This window comes from Triticum aestivum, chromosome 4D, assembly GCF_018294505.1.
Source record: "Triticum aestivum cultivar Chinese Spring chromosome 4D, IWGSC CS RefSeq v2.1, whole genome shotgun sequence".
Classification (NCBI taxonomy): domain Eukaryota; kingdom Viridiplantae; phylum Streptophyta; class Magnoliopsida; order Poales; family Poaceae; genus Triticum; species Triticum aestivum.
In genome coordinates, this window is record NC_057805.1 from 44047945 (window position 1) to 44060174 (window position 12230).

The following is a 12230-nucleotide window of genomic DNA, read 5'->3' on the forward strand; positions in this document are numbered from 1 at the left end:
CAAGCAGCGGCCGGGCCATCCAGCTGATGGGCGGCAAACTTCACCTTCTCAGCATCATTGCATCCTGCCGTGGCCAGCTCCCTTCCTATCTTGCGGAGCCAGTCATCTGCGACAATCGGCTCCGTGCTGCTAGAGAACACGGGTGGGTTCAGCCTCAGAAAACGGGTAAGACTGTCAACTGGGGGTGGCGGCGGTGGGTTGTTGTTGTTGTTGTTGTTGTTGTTGTTGTTGTTCTGGTTCTGGTTCTGAATGAGCATCTGCATAAGAGCATTCTGCTGCTGGATCAATTGCGTGAGCTCCGGCGGAAAGTTGAATCCGGGGTCACGTCTTGGAGGCATCTGATGGGTTTAGAGTGGATGAGGAGTTAGAATAGAATAAGGCCTAGTGAGTAAAATCACACTACCCATATGCACATGATAGCAATAAAACTTCAAATCACTCCAATTCAATTCCAATCAAAGAGGTTCACACAAATAATCAAACCTAAGGTAAGCCATGTCACAAGATTTGACAAGGTCTTACAAATGAAGTAAAACTAATCGGATAACGAAATCGAATTTCTAACTCTCATGGTGGTATAAAATCTAACTCTCATCGGATGAAGACCAGTCAACCATGTTGACATCAGGTGTCCTTGCATCACTGTCTGTGTCGTCATCTCCAAGCTCATCATCCTGGTCCTTGTCCTGGCTGACGTAATCTCCATAAGAGTGATCCTCCTGGATGTTTTCTCCCTCATCCAGCTTCTCCTCGGCCTCCTCAAGCTCAAGCTTCAGGTCGTCGATCTTCTCCTGTAGTGCGTCCAGCTCTCCCTCATGCTCGATGCGAGCGTCCTGGAGTTCCTCCTCGAGATCGGCCTTGCGAGTCATGAGGTTCTTGATGACGATCATGTTGTCAGACAGCTCCAGCTCCATCATACGAATGTGATCCTCCATGTCCTGGATATGGGATGCTATCGTCTCGTCCTCCAGGGTACGCACCACATCTCCATTTGCGTCGCGGCGTCCGTACATCACGAAGGAGGTCTTCTTGAGGTCCTTGTCATACTCCTCCCGAATGCGTCCGAGAGCAATGTGAGCAGCGATGCCCCTGCCCAAGCCCCATGTTGTAGTATCCACATGGAAATCAATGGGCTTGGTGCGGTTTCCGAGGATGCGTCCGGGGATATGGGCATCAATCCTCCAACGCGTCTCCTCGGGCAAGGTGGCAGTGAAAGTTCCAGTGAATGTGGGAAGCCCAATCTTCAGGTGCTTCACGATCTTCATCAGCTGCCGTCCAAAGGGCATGGTCTCATCGGGCTGCTCGAACTCGACAATGGCGGACGACATCTACATTTTGAAAGAGGGAAAAAATTAGTAATGAAGCAGAGAAGGTACGAGACCAAAGGATATATAGGGAAAGTGAAAAATATAGCTTTTTATCCTATGGCTTTTCCATTTTCTAGGGGTTTCGTCCTACAGTCAACGTGTGCTCCGATGCCATCTTATAGCGACCCGACTCGGCAAGAGCCGAAGTCTCTGTGCTTACCGTGCTAGTCCCTGGATCGACTTGCTAGCACACACAGTACTCGATGAAATAACAGAAATAGAGCAATACATTTATTACAAAATAGGGCATAGAGCCAATAAACAAATACTGTGGAAGCAAAGTAGTAAATGAGTCCAACTCCACGAGCAAGGTTGAGTGTAGAACATCGACCTATCGCACCTTAATCCTCGTCGGATATATCTGCAACATGATAAGTTGCAGCCATATAGGTCAGTACATTGAATGTACTGGCAAGTCACATCATAAGTGTAAAGAACCTACTTGTACATGCAATTTGGCTGGTGGAAAGCTCTAAGTTTAGTTTTTTGCATAAAGCTAGTTTTTCCCTATTAGGAAAGATGTTATTCTACTACTACACATTTGCATAGGATGAGTTGGCAAACCCAACTCCATCCGTTCCCAAGTTTCATTTAAAACCCAACTGTTTAATTAAAGGTGAGGAGATCTCCCGGCATTTCCACTACTAGATGCTCAAGTTGTCCGTAACCGGGGACACGGCTAATCGATTAGGTTGACACTCTGCAGAGGTTGCGCACTTTTCCCCACAAGACTCGACCACCTCCATGATCGGAAGATCGAGACATAGTCTTTCGAAAATGTTCCCCCTTAACCCACGGATAGGCCGGTACACCTACATCATTCTACATCTGCTAGCCCATCCCGGAAGGGGTCACACTAACTACTCAACTAAGCCAGAGCCCATATTGGCTTGTGGCTGCACACGTAAGCTTCTAGACATGAGAATACGATTGATCTCTTTGAGCCTGAGCGGACGGTCCACTAGTGGTGCACCACCATGGATTTCCCATGCGTGCCCCACTGTACTTCGCCACCATTCCAACAAGTTTCCGCCCAGGTAGTTCATTAATTATCTTAGGTCCTATTTACTACATTGTCACTCATACTTTACAATGATCACTCCCCAATCCACGTCTACTTAGCGAAGCAACATAATGTAAAACGATGGCGACAATGTTATAAGGTTCAGACCTACCTCAATGAACTACTGGGTGAAAAGCATAGTCATGCGGCATCAATTCCTACCATGCAGTCCTACCGCAAAGAACTAAGTGCATAATAAAAACATAGGTAATGAAACATGATCAAGATGCAACTTGCCTTGGTACTGCTGGTTGAATTCTAAAGACTGATAATATTCTGCTTCGCACTCCGCGCAATCTATCGCAAAGAAGATAAACAAACATAAGCAAACATTTCAGAGAACCAAGAAGAACATGCAAAGCAAGAAGTCTCGGAAAAACCAAATGAACAAACAACACTTAACTTGCACGAAAATATTCTAAGTGCAAAACAACATAGGCCTATGGTTCAAGAAGTGATGTGAACTATAGTGCGTACTATGCATACTAGTAAAAATATTAATGGACAGATTCTAGTGTGTGAAAATTATTGTGACAAAGGTCCAGGTGATAGGGTTTGGCTACGGTGACAGAATGCAAAAAGAATCAACTTAATCGGAGCTACGGTTTGAGAGATATGGCCATTTGTAGTTCGAATTCGAATCTGAATAAATTCAAATTAGAATATGACAAAAGTTTGCAAAAAGGATACCACTGGATAGATCTAAACATACGAAGAATTTGCCGCTGGTTTCATCGAGTTTGGATCTACGGTTTAAAAGTTGTGGCTAATCTAAGTTCAGGGACTAATCTGCTAATTACAGGGACTAAACAGAGAAGAAAACTATCGCAACCAAGTCCCTGGTCACGTGGTGGCTCCTGGCTGGCCGAGCAGCGTCCGTTGCGGAGGCTATACGGCGAACGGCCGCTAAATAGAAAAAACAACGGCGACGGCTAACTAAAGAAAAACCGACGCTCGGTTTAATAAAAACCGCATGGTCTAAGGGAACCGCGTTTAACCGCGTACCTCTTCGCAAAATAAAAAAAATGAACCTAATCTAATCTGGGTCATCGGTGATCGATCTAACGGGCGGGAGGGGGACGGCGGCTTACAGCGGGTGGTGGTGGTGGCCGGCGACGATGCAGACGGCGGCGCGGCGTTGGTGACGGAGGGGGCGGCGGCTGCGGTGGTCCTCGGCGACGGGGAAGAAGACGGGGAGGTGCGGCGCGTCGAGGGCATCGCGAAGGGGTGTCGGCGTTCCTCGGCGGCGTCGGGACAGGGCGAGGCGAAGACGGCGGGGCTCGGTGCTCCGGCGACTCCGGCGTCGATGGTGTGGCGGCTCCGACGGGACCTAGGGGCAAAAACGTGTCAAAGGATGTGCGTTATCGCGGGGATCCAATTGACAAAGGAAGGAGAGCTAGGGGGTGCCACAGACGATGAAATGGACGACGGAGTGGCGCGGCTTCTGGCGAGATCCAAGCGGCGACTACAGGCGGTAGGAGGGCGTGGGAAGAAGCGGGACGGCGAGGATGGAAGAGGGGGTTCGGGCATTTATAGGCGCGGTCAGGAGCTCTACGGAGCTGCGGATAAGCCTCATCCGCGAGGGAGTCGAGCGGCGGTTGTGGGAGCGCGGCGAGGAATGTTTATCCCCGGGCTGCGGGGAGGTTGGGGACGGCCTGACGGGCGGGGCCCGCCTGGCAGCCGGCAGCGAGAGGAGGCGAGCGAGGGCGGCGCGGAGCGTTGACCGGTGCGGGAGGCGTCGGGTGCTGGGGTGCTGGCCTTGGGCCAAATGGCCAGCAGGGCCGGTTGGGCGCTCCTGGGCCGAACCCAGTTTTGGTCCAGGCTGCGGTGAGTACGTGCGTGCGTTTTTTTAAACTGAAGACTAAAGTGGCCCTAAACAATTCAAATGAAAATAATAAGAACACCACAATAATTTCTAAATAACTATAACAATATTTAGAACCTATGAACATTAACTTAAGCACATAACATTTTGAAAATATTTTCCTAATGCAATTAATGCACTTTTGCAGATAAAATAAATACCAATAAACTCCAAAACTTCAAATAATATTCAAAATAAAATTTCCCACTCTTTTATAAATTTGAGGAAGTCATCTTATTTTTCTCAAGTGGAAAAATATTATTTGAATATTTCAAAAAAACTCCAAAATGCAAAGAAATATGATATGCATTGAATGATTCTATTAACATCCAAATTTAATAAAAAGTGGGATGTTACAGCCGTCGTCGAGAGGTGGAAGAAACAGAATGAGAGACGGACTGCATCGAACAGGTAAGTTTGGGCCCACTTGTAAGGACGGAGGGGCAAATATGTCAAACTGACGGCAAGTTAGCGGTCAAGCAGCCTTGACCGGATAGAAACGGCACGAATGGGCATTTCTATAAGTGGAATTGACGGCAGAGGGGCAAATTTGAGCACCCTTCGAAATTAGGGGCAAATCTGAGTAGTGGGATCCAGTTAGCGGAAGAAATGTAAATGGCCCAATGTGCAAGCTCCAGCGATCCATTTATGGACTGGTGCAAGCATCTCGGAGTTAGAATATACGCTTTGATAGTGTGATCAAAGCATATGGTTTTATATAGACTTTTGGAGAAGCCTGTATTTACAAAAAAGTGAGTGGGAGTACTACAAGTATATGTGAATGACATATTGTTGATCGAAAATGATGTAGAATTTTTCTGGAAAGCATAAAGGAGTGTTTGAAAGGGTTTTTTCAAAGAAAGACCTCGGTGAAGCTGCTTACATATTGAGCATCAAGATCTATAGAGATAGATCAAGACGCTTGATAAGTTTTTTCAATGAGTACATACCTTGACAAGATTTTGAAGTAGTTCAAAATGGAACAGTCAAAGAAGGAGTTCTTACCTATGTTGCAAGGTGTGAAGTTGAGTAAAGACTCAAAACCCGACCACGGCAGAAAATAGAAATAGAATGAAAAGTCATTCCCTATGCCTTAGTCATATGTTCTATAAAGTATGCCATGCTGTGTACCATACCTATTGTATACCCTGCCCTGAGTTTGCCAAGGGAGTACAATAGTGATCTAGCAGTAGATCACTGGACAGCGGTAAAAATTATCCTTGGTGGAATAAGGATATGTTTCTCTGTTTTGGAGGTGACAAAAAGTTCGTCATAAACCATTATGTCGATGCAAGCTTTGACACCGATCCGGATGACTCTAAGTCTCAATCTAGATACATATTGAAAGTGGGAGCATTTAGCTAGAGTAGCTCCGTGCAGAGCATTGTAGACATAGAAATTTGCAAAATACATACGAATCTGAATGTGGCAGGCCCATTGACTAAACCTCTCTCACAAGCAAAACATGATCACACCTTAATACTCCTTGGGTGTTACTCACATGGCGATGTGAACTAGATTATTGACTCTAGTAAACCCTTTGGGTATTGGTCACATAGCGATGTGAACTATAGAGTGTTAAATCACATGAGGATGTGAACTATTGGTGTTAAATCACATGGCGATGTGAACTAGATTATTGACTCTAGTGCAAGTGGGAGACTGAAGGAAGTATGCCCTAGAGGCAGTAATAAAGTTGTTATTTATATTCCCTTATATCATGATAAATGTTTATTATTCATGCTAGAATTGTATTAACCGGAAACTTAGTACATGTGTGAATACATAGACAAACAGAGTGTCACTAGTATGCCTCTACTTGACTAGCTCGTTAATCAAAGGTGGTTAAGTTTCCTAGCCATAGACATGAGTTGTCATTTGATTAACGGGATCACATCATTAGAGAATGATGTGATTGACAAGACCCAGCCGTTAGCTTAGCATGATGATCGTTTAGTTTGTTGCTATTGCTTTCTTCATGACTTATACATGTTCCTATGACTATGAGATTATACAACTCGCGAATACTGAAGGAACACTTAGTGTGCTATCAAACGTCGCAACGTAACTGGGTGATTATAAAGATGCTCTACAGGTGTATCCGATGGTGTTTGTTGGGTTGGCATAGATCGAGATTAGGATTTGTCACTCCGTGTTTCGGAGAGGTATCTCTAGGCCCTCTCGGTAATGCACATCACTATAAGCCTTGCAAGCAATGTGACTAATGAGTTAGTTGCGGGATGATGCATTACGGAACGAGTAAAGAGACTTGCCGGTAACGAGATTGAACTAGGTATTGAGATACCGACAATCGAATCTCGGGCAAGTAACATACCGATGACAAAGGGAACAACGTATGTTGTTATGCGGTCTGACATATAAAGATCTTCGTAGAATATGTAGGAACCAATATGAGCATCCAGGTTCTGCTATTGGTTATTGACCGGAAATGAGTCTCGGTCATGTCTACATAGTTCTCGAACCTGTAGGGTCCGCACGCTTAACGTTCGATGATGATCGGTATTATGAGTTTATGTGTTTTGATGTACTGAAGGTTGTTCAAAGTCCTGGATGTGATCACGGACATGACGAGGAGTCTCGAAATGGTCGAGACATAAAGATTGATATATTGGAAGGATACGTTTGGACACCAGAAAGGTTTCGGATGAGTTCGGGCATTTTCCGGAGTTCCGGGATGTTACCGGAACCCCCGGGGAGTTAATGGGCCTTAAAGGGCCATGGTGGAAGAGAGGAAGAGGCGGCTAAGGTGCCCCCCCCAAAGCCCAATCCGAATTGGGAGGGGGCCGGCCCCCCTTTCCTTCTCTCCCTCTCCCTGTTCCTTTCTTCTCCTACTCCAACTAGGGAAGAGGGGAAACCTACTCCTACTGGGAGTAGGACACCCCCCTTGGGCGCGCCATAGAGAGGGCCGGCCCTCCCCTACTCCACTCCTTTATATACGGGGGAGGGGGCACCCCATAGACACACAAGTTGATTGTTTAGCCGTGTGCGGTGCCCCCTTCACAGATTTCCACCTCGGTCATATCGTTGTAGTGCTTAGGCGAAGCCCTGCGTCGGTAACTTCATCAACACCGTCATCACGCCGTCGTGCTGACGAAACTCTCCCTTGACCTCAGCTGGATCTAGAGTTCGTGGGACGTCACCGAGCTGAACGTGTGCAGATCGCGGAGGTGCCGTACGTTCGGTGCTAGGATCGGTCGGATTGTGAAGACGTACGACTACATCAACCGCGTTGTCATAACGCTTCCGCTTTCAGTCTATGAGGGTACGTAGACAACACTCTCCCCTCTCGTTGATATGCATCACTTAGATAGATCTTGCGTGATCGTAGGAATATTTTTGAAATTACTGCGTTCCCCAACAAAATATCCACATGGAGCGATGTGGGAAGCTGGGGCAGTGGTGCAAGCCGGATGTAAAGGAAGTTGTACCTGAGGGATGTAGCTAGCTTGGAGGAGGGCGGCGGGAGGCGGGCAACTTCCCACGTCGCGGCAGTGAGCAAGGGGCAAAGGCAACCGCACCGGCTTTATGAGAGAGAACGGCAGAGACCCCTGATCCGGACGCGCCGACAGTGGGTTTTCACCGTCGGCGACGGCGACCGCATCTACACAAAGCATCCACCCCTTCCCCCGGCGGACGTGATCCGCGCGGGTGTTAGAGATGTGGCCACAATCATTTTGTGCGAGAGAGTGTGCAGAGAGCAACCTCGGCAAGCAACCGTGTAGGCTCCTGGCTATGTATGTATAGTGGAGCGGTTTCTTTTTCTCTCCATATGAACCTATTTATACTGCGTACGTGCCACTGAAGAAAAAAAACTTTATTTCTAAATAACGCGGCACCGTTCATGCGTGGTTCCCGACCCTCCATTAAGTGCTACTAGACGCGTCAAATTATCACGTGTGCTGCATCATCATACAGAAATGATCTCCACCGTCTCACATGTGTGGTTGGGGAAGACGCAAAGAGTGCTGCTAGTAGTACGTGTGTGGGTGCGTGCACCTCTTCTCTTCGAGCATGGTTATTAAAAGTATAGCCAACTACTCTACCACGCGGTTATTATGGGCAAAGAGTATAGGCAGTAATAATGACTAATGAGCCGTCAAATCACGAGGCCCACCTTTCTTTATGTTTAACCGAGGAAGCAACCATCTTTCACTCCGCGTCGAATATCCATCCGCTGCTACGTCCGCAAATAAATAAAAATCCGCTGCTACCACCGCGGCATGGTTAATAAGATAGCCTTGTCGATCACAACGTAGAAATATCATTCACTGATACAATAGGGCTGGCTCTAAGGCTGGTGATTTTTTTACTTTGTTTCTTTTTCTTTTTGTCTCATTTACTCATTTGACATAGGAGCACGTGTAGAGGATGATTATTCCCTTCGATGGCACTTCTTCATGGGGTTTAAGACCAAGCAGCTCTAAATATTATTCCCGCTGCCCACCACTCTGAATCGTGCCATCTATGATACTCCCATTGCAACAATGAGGTCCACTAGGTCTAGCACGTTCTGTAAGAAGAGACTGTCACGCAAAACATACATTCTTGTTGCTTCTTCCTCATACACTACGTACTACTAGTACTACTACTACTCGTTCTCCTATAAACCTTACACTTGGCATCTCAACAATATTATAACCTTGCGCTTGGTTCTTCGCCTCTTCGGGAAGTCGAGCAATGATGGTACTATAGTATATGGTTCTGGCTATCTGAGACCGAATGAATTGCTGCACATCCACCACGTGGGCGAGGGTCAAGGGGCTACATACGGAGCAAAATGAGTGAATCCACCCTCTAAAACTCTAAAATAGGTCTATATACATCAATGTTTGGAGTATGTACTAGTAGTTCATATTGAAATCTGCTAAAAGACATATATTTCAAACAATATGATAATCTCTCTAACCAAGGTAGGGACGAGGAGTATAATATATATATATATATATGTCTAATGGAGGGAGTAGTAAAATTTTCTTCTCGTCCAGCGAGCCACCGCGCGCGTGGGCGAGGGAGTGGGCGTAGGTGTAGTAAGCAAGCTTCTCCTCATCCTGCGACTCTACGAGCCACCGCGCCCGTGAGCGAGGGAGAGGGCATACTAAGCAAGCTTCTCCTCGTTTTGTGAGTTGACGGGACACATCAAAAGTAGTACAAAGCATCTCCAGTGTATAGAGCCTTGCCTCTAAGGTAGGTCCCACATGGTTTGCCTTTTTTTTAATAACGCGTCAAGTCGCAATTTGTTTGTTCACCCGCGGTACACGATCCTCCATCAAGTGGACAACCAGTACACGTGTCAAATTACCATGTGGGCTGCCTTTTCGTACATAAATGAGCTCCAGCGTGTACTCGTGCGGGTGTGGTTGGGAAAGAGACGGGAGTACGTGCGCCGTGCGTGCACCTCTTCTATTTGTGCACACCCCCACCTCCGTGGGTGTGTGTGAGAGACATACAAACCTAGAAAGATGTCGTGTGCGTTCATGAGTGTTTTTTGTTATGGGGTGGGGGTATTTCATGAATGTATTTGTGGGAATATGTGTCTATGATGTCTCAAACAAATATGCAACGCCCATTTTGACACATGTTTCTTTCGGCCAATGAGAATTTTACACGTGAAAAATTGCCATTGGTTGTTGCTGTTAACGGGTTATCGGATCCAAAACCGGACCCGATAGCTTAACGCGGCCCGTTAGGGTGGATGTCACGTGTCGGTTACCCTTGACGAAAACACTTCCATGATGCGCCATTTATCGTCATGGAAGTGAACACTTCCGTGATGATAATTTTGGTATTGTCATGGAACACTTCTACGACAGCACAGGTATGACTATCTTGATTCTGTCATAAAATCGTCATGGATGTACATGCATGACAGAAAACATGACCTACTGTGACAAACACGTATCATCACAGAAGTGTATTTTTTTGTAGTGTAGTGTTGATTACATCTTGTAGTTGATTACTATATGGTTTATTTGGTGGAAGATTATATGTTCAGATCCATTATACTATTTAATACTCCTCTGATCTTGAGCATGATTATCATCTTTGAGTAGTTACTTTTGTTCTTGAGGTCACGGAAGAAATCTTGTTGCAAGTAATCATGTGAACTTGATATGTGTTCGATATTTTGATGATATGTATGTTCTGATTCCCTTAGTGGTGTCATGTGAACGTCGACTACATGACACTTCACCATACTTGGTCCTAAGGGAATGCATTGTGGAGTAGTTATTAGATGGTGGATTGCGAGAGTGACAGAAGTTTAAACCCTAGTTTATGTGCTACTTCGTAAGGGACTGATTTGGATCCAAAAGTTTAATGCTATGGTTAGAATACTTTTCTCGTAGTTGCGGATGCTTGCGAGGGGGTTAATCATAAGTAGGAGGTTTGTTCAAGTAAGAACAACACCTAAGCACCAGTCCACCCACATATCAAATTATCAAAGTAGCGAACACGAATCAAACCAACATGATGAAAGTGACTAGATGAAATTCCCGTGTACCCTCAAGAACGCTTTGCTTATTATAAGAGACTGTTTTGGCCTGTCCTTTGCCTCAAAAGGATTGGGCTACCTTGCTGCACTTTTGTTACCGTTACCATTAATTGCTCATTACAAATTATCTTGCTATCAAACTACTCGTTACGTATAATTTCAGTGCTGGCAGAGAATGCCTTGCTGAAAACTACTTGTCATTTCCTTTTGCTCCTCGTTGGGTTTGACACTCTTACTTATCGAAAGGACTACGATTGCTCCCCGATACTTGTGGGTCATCACTCTCTGGTCAGATATGTGGCCGTGTGGATGGGGTGTGGAGCGGGCCGGGGCAAACCCTTGGTCATCGTCGGTGGCCACGACATTGACGCACCCTTGTTTGGCATCGGCTCCCTCCTTGGAGGCCTTGTTGAGGTCCCCTCCTGCTCGTTCCCTTTGCCTTCTTGCGGCGAAAGCTCTTGTTCCCCTTGTGGACGGCGACGGTGTGCTATCATCGCATCCCTTCTTGGAGGCGTCATCTGGGGTGCGTGGAAACAAGGTTTCCGCTTGTTGCTTGTTTGTGGGCGGATGGTGGCGACTTCATGTGCATCTTCTTCCGCCGGTCTTCGCCTTGCAGTATCTTTCCGTAACTCGTGTTTTGATGTGTAGTTGGCTGTGCTCGGTGGAGAGGTCGCGGGAGCCCCATGGTTGTGATTCGAGCTCTAGTTCCTCATCTCCGGGATGCTCTATTGGTTTTGTCCATGCGGCTATCGGTGAGCTTTCTACCTTCCGACGGTACGACGCCCTTCGAGCCAGAGGTTGAATTGGATGGCATGCCGGCAGGTTCTTCGGAGTAGGCGATGGCGATGGCCACTGATGCTGGTGCTGCTTGTTGTTCTCTCCCCGACACTGGTGTAGCTGTTGTTCTAGATGTTTGTGTTGGGGATCGTAGCAGAATTTTAAAATTTCCTACGCATCACCAAGATCCATCTATGGAGTATACTAGCAACGAGGGGAAAGGAGTGCATCTACATACCCTTGTAGATCGCGAGCGGAAGCGTTCCAATGAACGGGGTTGATGGAGTCATACTCACCGTGATCCAAATCACCGATGACCGAGTGCCGAACGGACGGCACCTCCGTGTTCAACACACGTACGGAGCAGCGACGTCTCCTCCTTCTTGATCCAGCAAGGGGGAAGGAGAGGTTGATGGAGATCCAGCAGCACGACGGCGTGGTGGTGGATGTAGCGGGATCTCGGCAGGGCTTCGCCAAGCTTCTGCGAGAGGGAGAGGTGTTGCAGGGGGAGAGGGAGGCGCCATGGGCTGTTGTTGTGCTGCCCTCCCTCCCCCCCCCACTATATATAGGCCCCCTGGGAGGGGGGGCGCCGGCCTAGAACCCATCTACATGGGGGGCGGCCAAGGGGGAAGGGGGGGTGGCTTGCCC